Here is a 9,250-nt window from a genome sequence, read left to right as displayed (position 1 = left end):
TCTTCCCGTCTGTTCAACCATCGCTCACTCTTTTCCTTCTGTCTTGTCAGCCTTCCCTTTGTCCTTTTGGCTTTCCTGCCTGCTCTTCCTGCCAGCCAGTCTGTACCACTTCCCTCATTCCTGCTCTCGTTTTCAGTGCAATTGTAATTTTTTTGGGAGATGGAAATAGATGGATGAAGGACAAAGTCATCTTGTAAGGTAAAGGCATTAACATTAAAAAAAAATGCCTCCCCAGGAGTTTTGATTTCCCCTCAAATATTTTAATGGTCCATTTAATAATAATCAAATTAATTTTACACTGTAGATTGTGATCTCTGGTTCGAGGATCTGGGTTGAAAACCAGCTTCATCATTCAATATCAATGTGACAGGTAACCTCACCTCTCTCTATTTCTGTTTGAGAAATAGGCATGTTGACAGTACTTTTCTCAAGTTGTTGCTGTGGAGTTTAAATGAGATGATGTACTCATCCTGCAGAGCACCCCACACAGGTGGGCCCTCTGTGAGAGTTCAGTTATCATTAGCCCTGTCAAGCCTTCCTTCACTAATCAGCCCAGTCAGACACAGAGGGATTGCTTCCTCCCTGAGACTCTGTGACACAGGATTTCACACCATTGTTTAAGGTTGCCCTCTATTGTCTTTCTGCCTATCTTCCTCTTTTTTACATTTTGCTTTTCTTTCCTACCTTTCTTATTTTCTTCTCCATCTTCTACTTTCCCACAAAGACTACAACTAACATAAAAGCTAAAATTAATAGTTGAAAGGAGAATGAGGACAGAGATACCATAAAGTCAGTGTTAGGAGAAAATGCACAAATGCATACCGTGGTTAGGCTTAATTGCTAGTTGAGGCTACCATTTTATTGAGTTTCCTAGCAGCCAAAGGAAAGATGGAAACAAATAATTGAGAGCAGTAAGATCCATGAGAGTAAGTAAGAAAATAAATAAAAATTGTGGTTCTTTTCCTGAGCATTTTTTGTGTGAATTCTCATAAAAGGAGCCCTAAGTGATATAAGTAGATGTCTAGCCTAATTATGTGTCTACTTTTGTAATACCTATGAAAATAAACTTCAGAGATCTGTTTCTCATGCTGCCCATCTGTATAGGTTGATATATTCAGTTGAAGTTCAATCCTGTAAAAGCATCTTTACTAGAAGCTTAAATAGTGTGCTTTATGAATACAACCCTCCAAGTTCTGGCATGCTGCAAGAATACATTTTAGAATACAGTACACAGAGGAATAAATGGACTCGAGTTCTTGAGGCAATCTTCTATAGGTATTGTCTCTGACAATCAGGGTTTTGAAAAGTGTAAGAAAGAAATTCAAAGCAAGTGCCTGAGTATGGCATATGGATGCTCTGTGTTGTTGGTGAAGGGCAGGGAGATGTGATTGAAAACCAGGTAGAGAAAGACGAAGGCCCTTTTAACTAAAATTAAAATCAAGCCAACACACCTGCCTGAGCAGAACCATCCCATTTCTCTGTGTGCAGAGCTGAGAAGTTATCAGCAGCCATAGTGAAACAGTGGTCAGTTCTGACACTGGGTAGTGCTTTACCATACATTATGAAATGATGAGAACAGTTGGATTCCATTTGGGGGAGAAAGAACACAAGCATATGCTCAGAAAGAAAATACACCAAGATGTTGTCAGCAGAAATCTCTGGAAAGTGAGATTTGGGGGGATGTTTCCCTTTCCGGTGTTTACAATGCTCTTTGTGATGACAGATGTTACTTTGGTTAAAAGAAAAAAAAAATAAAACAGTGAAAGTTATTTTTAGAGAAAATAGCTACCCTGATTTGCTTCAAGACATGTATGATTAAGTAAACGCAGCCACAAAGTCCCACAGCTCTGGTTCTCAACTCTAGCTGTATTTTAGAATGCCTTAGGAAACTTTTAAAATTTAGTGATGCCCTGGCCCCATCTCAGACCAATAAATTGGAATCTCTGAGACTAGGACCCAGGCATTGGCATTTAAAAAAAAAAATTCTTAGATTGTTATAATATGCAGTTGTGTGGAAAAACCACCATACCACACTGAGGAAAAGAGCTGGAATAATTTGGTCCTAGATAATGTTCCAAGAAGGCTCTCCAAGATCTGGTCCTTGCTTTCCTGTCCAACATCAGTTCATTCAATAGTCTTTAGAATAGTGCTTATATAAATCGTAGTATAATTATAAATTTTAAACAAATTAGGACTGAACAAATTCGTGAATCATGGTATGCTTATCATGGTCCTAGAAAAAAAATAAACATCAATATTGAAGAAATAAAGTTTTCTACAAACTATGATCTTCACCAACAATATTGTAATTGATTGGTTTGGATGTCTCAACAGACTCTTTGGTAATGATTGAGAATAGTGAAGCTGTGGCTTGTTTTTCTCAGTAATTAATCTTAATTTTTCCATTTGTAATCATTGGATTTGTGGATCATTTATCTGCTGATCAGTTCTTCTGTGTGACAAGGATGTATGCTGTGTGAGGACTGAGTTTGTCTTCCCATTCCTATATTTCTATGGCTTAGAAAAGTACCTGATTCAGAATAGATGCCCAATAAATACTTGTTAAATGCATATTCAAGGAATGAATAATAGTAAAAGCATAACATGAATGAAGAGGGAAATATTTATCTTCTTCTCCACCATAAGAGTATGCATACACCCATGCAAAAGTAGCATCAAATTGGTTAGATAGTTGTTAAACAAAGAAAAAATTAATAAAGCAGACTGAAATGTGTTTCTGGAATTCCACCTTCTGGTATAAGAAACGACTGGATAAAGAACAGTTGGTCTTCATTTGTCCTAATGTTTCTCCTCTATTTGAAAAGCCTCCAATGACCTTCACTTATATATTAGAATTAAGCCAAGGTGGATCAAAGACCTAACATAAGAGCTAAAACTATAAACTTTTAGAAGAAAACACAGGGGAAGAATCTTCATGATACTGGATTTGGCAGAGATTTCTTGAATATGATACAAAATGCACAAATAAGAAAAAATCATAGGCAATAGGCAAATTGAACTTTACCAAGATTAAAAATATTTGTGTATCAAATGATTTTGTAAAGACAGTGAAAAGGAGAAATATTTCCAAATCATAACTGATAAAGTATTGATATCCAGTATAAATAACTCCTATAACTCAACAACAACAACAAAAACAAAATAACTCAATTAAAAATAGGCAAAAGACTTGAATAGACTTTTCTGTAAGGAAGGTACACAAATAGTCCATAATCACATGAAAATATGCTCAATATCACTAATCATTAGAGAGATACAAATCAAAAGTACAATTAGATATCACTTCAAGTCTGTTAGGATGACTACTACTTAAAAAAAAAGGATTAAGTGTTAGTGAGGATGTGGAGATTGGAATCCTGTGATTGCCAGCAGAAATGAAAATGTGAAATGTAAAAAAATTAAACAGAATCACCATTCCATTCCTCAATTCTATTTATGGGTATGCTCTAGAAGAATTAAAAATGTGGGAACTCAAACGGATATTGGTATGACCACTTTTATAATAGCATTATTCTTAAACAACCTCAAATGCCAATTGACAGATGAATGGATAAACAAAATGTCATACAGACATACAATGGAATACTTTTTAGATTTAAAATGGACAGAAATTCTGATATATGCTACACCATGGATGAAGCTTGAAGATGTTATACTAAATGGAATAAGCCAGACACAAAAGAAGAAATATTTTATGATGCCACTTACACGAGGTACCCAGAGAACTCAACTTTGTACAGACAGAAAGTAGAACACTGGTTTCCAGGGAGGGAGTAATGGACATCGATTGTTTTATGGAGGCAGAGTTTCAGTTTGGGATGATGAAAAACTTCTGGAGATAAATATTGGTGATGGTTGCACAAAAATATGACTGAACTTCAGGCTAGCAAACTGTAAGGCTAAACTGATAAATTTTATGTCATATATATTTTGCTAAAATTAAAATATACCTTTGCAACCATGCTTAGAATAGGTACTATCATTCTATGACTATCCCCCTTTCAGATAAGGAAACCTGGGTCCAATGCAAATAAGGGAAAGCTCTTTGGTCCCTGAGGACCTAGAATCTGCACAAGATGTGTCCCGTTTGGCAAGGCATTTCCCCGACATTTCGGGGTTGGAATTTTTTCCCTAAACAAACGAAAACAAACACCCAACCCAAAACAGCAGCAACAACAACAAAACCCCAAACCATTTACCCTGCAAACTCCACAGCATATCATTTGTGTCAATAAAATGGAAGTTTTCTTCCAGACCACATGCTAAAAATACTGATTACCTGGTAGAAATTGGCTCTAGGAATATATTTCTTCTCTTACTCTTTGCCACAATCTCCTCCCCCATCCATAGGTCCATGCATGCTTATGTGACCACTTGTACATTCATAAGAATTGGATTTTCCAAAATTTCCCTGTTGGCTAAGAAGCAAACACAATTGGGTGAGGATAATAAGGGATTTAGCCCCCTAGCTTTGGTATTTACTGCAAAGAACAGATTTTCAGGGAGGAAAAAAAAAATCCTAAGTCTGAACCCTTCACCAAAGTAAAATGGATCAGGTCCCCATTGTCTGCCTCAGAATCTCCATGAACTTGGGGCCAATAGTCAGGTAAAGGCTAGTGGTGGTACGAACTCTGGAGTGGTTTGCTTTCTCTGGTGGGATATAATTTTCTGACAGCTATTGACAATTTCATTTCCACGTGACAGACAGAGCCCCTATGGTTCAAAGAACTTGACCCAAGCCTTATAAAAACAATGCAGTGATGTTTTTATATGAAAATGTGTCTCTATTCAGGGCAATCTGAGTAGAGCCCAGGGTTTAGTGGGCTGGGATACAAGCAACCACACTTTAATGATATTTTTGAAGCAGCTCAGCCTTCTCTGAAGCATGGCCTCATTTATCAGGAAGAGAATAGTCTGGACTCTGGGAAATCCCTCCTGAACAAAGGCTCTGAGCTATCAAAGCCTAAAACTCTCTTTGAGTTTGGGGTTTTTGTTTTTTTTTTTACCTGCAGAATCAGATGTCAACACTTTGTAAACAGATGTTGTTGGAAGGATTAGCATTTTTGAAATGCTAAAGTATTGTTTTCTTTAGCCCCAGCAACAACTGCTGTCCAGGACATTCTGCTGGACTTCGAAGAATGTTGGTATGATAATCGCAGGAAAGAACCACTGTCTCTGGAAACCATATGTTGCCTCACAGAGCTTACTCTGATTCCACATCCACAAAGACCAGCACGTCACTCAAGGAGACGTTTACAACTTTCCCATCTCTTTATTAACTGTGTGGGAGGTGAGAAGCATGAATATGTGAACGGATGAGTGGGGTGTTTTGTGGAAGTCAGTTTTGATCTTTGCAGGCTGTGGACTTAGGAACAACAGCTCCACATGTGTCAGCACTACACAGGGAGAGGAGAGAGGTTGTTACGAGGGGTACCACAGAACACTGCGGTGAGGTTTTCCAAGGAATAAAATCATTAGTAGGGCTGTCCTCTGGTTTTGCCTCCAAACCACCGTCTGTGTTCAAGGGAAAGAATCTCAGCTTATTCACAAGCGGCGCTATCTTTCCACAGGATATTCATTGTTTTGAAAATAGAAGAAAAACCTCAACAGCTCTGGAGTATATAATTAGGCTTTCTTCATACCCAACAAGAATGTTCTCCGGAGGGTAGTTGTGATGATATTTGTGAGTGATGAAGGGGAAGGAACTTGGGGGAGAGCGGAAAGCCAGGGAGCAGAGTGCTGGCCTCCATTCTACCCATTCTGTCTTTTTTCTGTCTTTGTTGTCTAACTACTTTTACAGATTTGTGGCTTTTGCTCAAATGAACAGCCTACGTAGACTGTAGGTTCCCAGGTGCCCATTCCCTGAGTTATCAGTGTAAGAAGTGATTTCAGAGTATTAGAGTGTATTCCACTACCACTGAATCACTTGCAGACTCGAGGCCAGATGATGACATCAGACACATATGTGTTAGTCTGAAGACAGATCTTGGCCTTGTAAATGGGAATAAGATATCCAGTGGGAGAATCAGGAATCCAAAGCCTAGAAAAGACCCCAAGAAGAGAACGCCTTTATCTTTCACTTCTAGGCAGAAAGTTATCTTTAAAAAAAAAAAAATCCCCTTCAGATAGTTGTTTTTGTTTTTAAATATTTCTAGGAAACTCTTTAGAAAGCTGGGATATCAATACTACACAAACAAGGCAAAATTTGTGGGTGCCGGACAAATCCTGCATGCTAAAACTCATAATCACCATGATTTTATAAACCTGGAATTTCCTGGCCAAACTGTATTTTCATTTAGTTTCTGTGAGATATTTCATCATTAATCACATCTGCTCACCCATGTTAAAAAAAAAAAATGTGTCTTCCCAGATATGTGTTTGCATGGGCATGTCACAATATTGGGATATGATAATTCCTTCAAGTGCTTTTTTCAAGCCATGGGACAAATTTCAGATCACTTTGTATGTTGACATATTTGAGCTTTCTGCAGACCCTGTGGTTTCCATAGTAACAAAATCACTTAGCAGTCTAAGAAATGTGGAAGAATATAGAAAAACAAAAAAAAAAAAAAGAGGGAAACTGAATGGAACAAAAGGAGCTCAAGTCGAAATTTCTCGAGATACTAGAAAATTTTTATTGCTATTTTATTTATCTCAAAAGACGAGTGCAAACTCTCTGGATGCTACCAGGCATAAATCGTAGCTGTTTTCTCATAAGCTTTCAGAATCCAGGGTCATTGTTCTGCCAGCTATAGTCTTAGAGATGTCCACACTTCTCACTGTGCGCTGCGTGACTCTATGTATAGGTGTACACACCCATGTTGGAGATCAGCTAGATATTTGTAATTGGGTGGTGTATTTGTCTTTTGTTTAAGTCCAATTGCACCATCTTAGATCAGGAAGTGGTTGCAAGTGACATTCCAGAAGAGCCACCATATTATCCCTCTTATATACTACATATAAACACTAAGACAAACTGAATTTTAATCTGGATAACAGTCATGGTGTATTTAGCAAAGCCACTCATTCGTCCAGTCATCTGTTAGGGGCATATTTATTGCACACCTCTTATGATAAAGTCCTCATACCAGACACATAGTCAAAGTGGACATTTACACTAACCACTAAGTATTATGTGGGTTATGTTTGAGGAGCTTAATGAGGAGCCTTCCTGGTCTCTCATTAGGCCCCCCTGTGATGAATAGCTTACATTTCCCACATTTCCAGCCCATGAGAAGCTCTACTAGCCACTTGGGTCCCTTGGATAATGATTTTCAGGCAAAAGAGGATTAGGTTGTTGGGTCTTTCACTTCCAAAGAAAATAAAGCATATGTTTTAAATCCTGTTTCTCCACTATTCTAATGAGATGAATACAATATAATCCCTTTGGCCTCAGAGTGATAAGGACAGAATGGTGTATTAGTCAGCTTTCTGTTGCTGTAACAAATACCTGAGATAAATCGACTTAGAAAGAGGCAAGGTTTAAGATTTGGCTCATAATCTTTGAGGTTTTACTCTGTAATCAATTGGTCCTGTTGCTTTGGGGCCTAAAGTGAGGTGGTACCTTGTGGTGGGATGTGTGCGATGGAAGAAGCTTCTCACCTCATGATGGCCAGGAAGCAAAATAAGAGGTTGAGGAGGGGCTGAGTTCCCAACATCCCCTTAAGAGCACACTCCCAATGACCTAACTTCCTCCCATTAGCACCCACATCCTAAACGTTCCACCACATCCCAAGAGCACAACAAGCTGGTGACCAAGCCTCTAACACACGGGCCTCTGGAGAACACTTATCCAAGTGACAGCAATCAGCTAGAAACTTTAAGACGGCACCTACGTTTTGATGCTTCATTAAGCAAACACCAACTATCCTAAGTGATGCCTTTTTTCCCTTTGGTTATGTTAGAAACTGGAAACAAAGGGAATCCCTTTACCTCAACTTTCTTCAGTAGTAGGAATCTGCATCGTTATTTCTAGAGCCAGATAAAACATCCAAACACCTCCCCCAAAGATTGGCAGCCAAAGTGTATTCTGACACTCTCCCTCAGTTGTCACCAAACAACTTGACTGTTTTTGAGGCCTTTTCCAAAGAAATTGCTCTTCCTGCAAAGACAGGCATAATCTGTGATGCAGCCTGTGAGGCAGGTGTGCCCAAGAACACAACACGGACATCAGAACCAACTCTGGAAAGAAGTTCTGGTAATTAAACTCCCTTTCTCCTTGAGAAGGACTTTGTCCCATGGCAACACAAGAGCACTAATGCGTGTGATCTAAGCACATGGCTGTAAAGGCATGTGATGGTCGGGGACATAGGGACTCTCTTTGGTAAGCCCCTTCTGATCTATTTGGGGAAGACCTCTCTCTGTGTTCTCTCATCTCTCACTGTGCCTCCTCTTGTCCTGGACTTCTCAATTATTCCCTTTTTCCTCTTTGTGTCTTCAATTATTTTCCCTTCTCAGAGTCCTTCCTTTTATACATAAATATGCACAAATCTCTCTGAACTTAAAAAAAAATCAAAACCCACAATAATAGCAAAAACCTTGCCATCAGCACTCTCTTTTCAGCCTCTTATAATTGAGCTCTTGGATCATTATCCAGCCCAAATACCTGCCGAGGTGACAGCCACCTCCCAGCTGCTGGATTCTGAGACCTGTTTTCTGTCCCCCTCACTGTATCCTCTGCAGCAACACTTCTTTTTGATAAGCCTTTCTACTCTGGCTTCTATATGATTATTCCCTCTTGAATTTCCCTTATGTTAGCTTTTCATTGCTGTCATCAAAATATCTGACATGAACAACTGAAAGGAGGAAGGCATTATTTTGGCTCACAATGTCAGAGGTTCTAGTCCATGGTCAGCTGACTCCATTGTTTTGGGCCTGAAGTGAGGCAGAGCATCATGGCAGAAGTACGTGGCTCCTTAGCTCCTGACAACCAAGGAGGAGGAAGATAGAGAAGAGAGAAGGTGGGGGTAGAGTTTGAGAGGAAAGGCCAGAGAAAATGTACCCTTCCAGGGTATGCCCCAGTGATTCCCAACCAGGTCCTACTTTCTATAGCTTCTCAATAATCCAAAGTATTAGCTCATTAAATGGATTGATCTATTGATGAGGTCAGGGTCCTCCTAATCCCATCATTTCCTAAAAGTCTCACCTCTGAACATAGCTGCACAGGGGACCGAGTGTGGGTCTTTAGGGGACACTTAATATCCAAACTATAACAAGCTTTATCTATCAA

The sequence above is a fragment of the Urocitellus parryii genome, chromosome 8 (genome assembly GCF_045843805.1).
Source record: "Urocitellus parryii isolate mUroPar1 chromosome 8, mUroPar1.hap1, whole genome shotgun sequence".
In the NCBI taxonomy this organism is placed as follows: domain Eukaryota; kingdom Metazoa; phylum Chordata; class Mammalia; order Rodentia; family Sciuridae; genus Urocitellus; species Urocitellus parryii.
The sequence above is the reverse complement of the archived record's forward strand: the minus strand, read 5'-3'. Positions refer to the sequence as shown.